At 28.7% G+C, this 2,500-nt stretch overlaps 1 long non-coding RNA gene across 1 annotated transcript in view; it reads left to right on the top strand.

The window, feature by feature from the left end:
* The first annotated feature begins 1,576 nt into the window (after positions 1-1,576).
* The window catches only part of LOC309478593, a 3,289-nt gene continuing 2,365 nt past the window's right edge, over positions 1,577-2,500 (top strand). The window contains exon 1 of the long non-coding RNA XR_014199050.1: positions 1,577-2,400. This is a non-coding gene — a long non-coding RNA (uncharacterized lncRNA). The remainder of the gene's footprint in view (positions 2,401-2,500) is intronic.

Below are 2,500 nucleotides of genomic sequence, written 5' to 3'. Positions count from 1 at the left end.
GATAAGGTTTGAAGATAGATAGATTAGTTAAAAAGAAAAAAGATTGATTAGTTAAAAAGAAAGAAAGAAATATAGATTAGTTAAAAAGAAAGAAAGAAAGAAAGAAAGAAAGAAAGAAAGAAAGAAAGAAAGATTAATTAGTTAGAAAGAAATATAGATTAGTTAAAAGGAAAGAAAGAAAGATAGATTAGTTAAAAAGAAAGAAAGAAAGAAAGAAAGACAGAAAGACAGAAAGATTGAGTATGTAGAAAAAAAGAAAGAAAGAAAGAAAGAAAGAAAGAGGTTATTTAGAAAGAAGGAAAGATAGACTAGTAAGAAAGAAAGAAAGAAAGATTAATTAGAAAGAAAGAAAGAAAAAGAAAGAAACAAAGAAATGAAAGACAAAGATGGATTAGAAAGAAAGAAAGATAGATAGATAAAACAGTTTGAAGATAGATAGATAGATAGATAGATAGAAAAGGTTTGAAGATAGATAGATAGATAGATAGCTAGATAGATAGATAGATAGATAGATAGATAGATAGATAGATAGATAGATAGATAGATAGATAGAAAAGGTTTGAAGATAGATAGATAGCTAGATAGATAAAAATTGTTTGAAGATAGATAGATAGATAGATAGATAGATAGATAGAAAAGGTTTGAAGATAGATAGATAGATAAGGTTTGAAGATAGATAGATAGATAGATAGATAGATAGATAGATAAAAATAGTTTGAAGATAGATAGATAGATAGATAGATAGATAGATGGATAGATAGATAGAAAGAAAGATTAATTAGTTAGAAAGAAAGAAATACAGATTAGTTAAAAAGAAAGAAAGAAAGATAGATTAGTTAAAAAGAAAGAAAGAAAGAAAGAAAGAAAGAAAGAAAGAAAGATTGAGTAGAAAGAAAGAAAGAAAGAAAGAAAGAAAGAGGTTATTTAGAAAGAAGGAAAGATAGACTAGTAAGAAAGAAAGAAAGAAAGATTAATTAGAAAGAAAGAAAGAAACGAAGAAATGAAAGAGAAAGATGGATTAGAAAGAAAGAAAGATAGATAGATAGATAGATAGATTAGTTAAAAAGAAAGAAAGAAAGATAAGTTAGTTAGAAAGATAGATAGATTAGTTAAAAAGAAAGAAAGATAGATAAGTTAAAAAGAAAGAAAGAAAGATAAGTTAGTTAGAAAGATAGATAGATTAGTTAAAAAGAAAGAAAGATAGATAAGTTAGTTAGAAAGATAGATTAGTAAGAAAGAAAGATAGATAAGTTAGTTAGAAAGATAGATAGATTAGTTAAAAAGAAATAAAGATAGATTAGTTAGTTAGAAAGATAGATTAGTTAAAAAGAAAGAAAGATGATAAGTTAGTTAGTTAGAAAGATAGATTAGTAAGAAAGAAAGAAAGATAAATTAGTTAGAAAGATAGATGGATTAGCTAGAAAGAAAGAAAGAAAGAAAGATAGATAAGTTAGTTAGAAAGATATATAGATTAGTTCAAACGAAAGAAAGAAAGATAGATAAGTTAGTTAGAAAAAGATAGATTACACTGTAAAAAAAAACTGTAAATTTACAGGAAAATGTCTGTATTTTTTACAGAATTTTGCCGTTTTGTCATTATACAGTGAATACCTGTTATTTTACAGATATTTGTTGTAATTTAAAGATCCACTATTAAATTTACAGGTAATTGCTTTTATTGTGGTTTTACATTAATTTAACGTTTTTTAAAGGAAATTATCTGTAATTTTATAGGGTTATGTGTAATTTTACATAAAAAATTAAGTAATATTTTACAGATTATTTCTGTGGAATTAGAAAACAAAGAAAATAAGGTATAACTGCAGAAATCAGCAGTCACTTAACATGTTTTCCTTAAAGATTATTAAGCATGTGGGGGTTAAAGTGAGTTTTAAGATTTGTCCACACATTAGGCAGGCCTATTTAATTATTTATAATCTTTTAATTTTGTCTTGCAAATAGATGTTCATTTTGATCATCATTTGTATTTGCCCGTAAATTTCATTTAGGCCTATATTTTATGTCTTTTATGAATCGTTTTTCCAAATCTGCGTTGCTGCACATTGCGTGGCTTTGTGTGCGTTTGAATGTGTGTGTGTGTGCCCGCGCGCGCGGCCGCGCGCAGATTCAAATTATCCGCCATTACGTTTCGTTGCTTAGTCCCGCCCAGCCCACAACGGTTAGCTACAAATCTGTCTCTGTCGTCGATCTGTGTCAAGGGCAAGCGGGAGATTTGAATTCAGAGCTATAATCGTATTCGACAGAAGCAGCCGTGAGCAGGAGCGCTGCTGAACACATATTAGTTGTAGTCTGGTGTCAGTCAGTCCGGAAATAAAGCGCCCTTTTTCAGTGAGCCTGGTTCGTCACAGCAGACCTCATCCCGACCGATCAACGGCTGAGGTAAGAGTCTAATACTACATGTAAATGATATTTTATATTACATTTGTGTTAAGTGGTTAGACTGTTTCCATGCTAACGTTAGCATTCTTAAATTATGTTC

The sequence above is a fragment of the Leuciscus leuciscus genome, assembly GCF_965113295.1.
Source record: "Leuciscus leuciscus genome assembly, chromosome: 17".
NCBI classification, from domain to species: Eukaryota; Metazoa; Chordata; class Actinopteri; order Cypriniformes; family Leuciscidae; genus Leuciscus; species Leuciscus leuciscus.
This window is presented reverse-complemented; position numbering and strand designations above follow the sequence as displayed.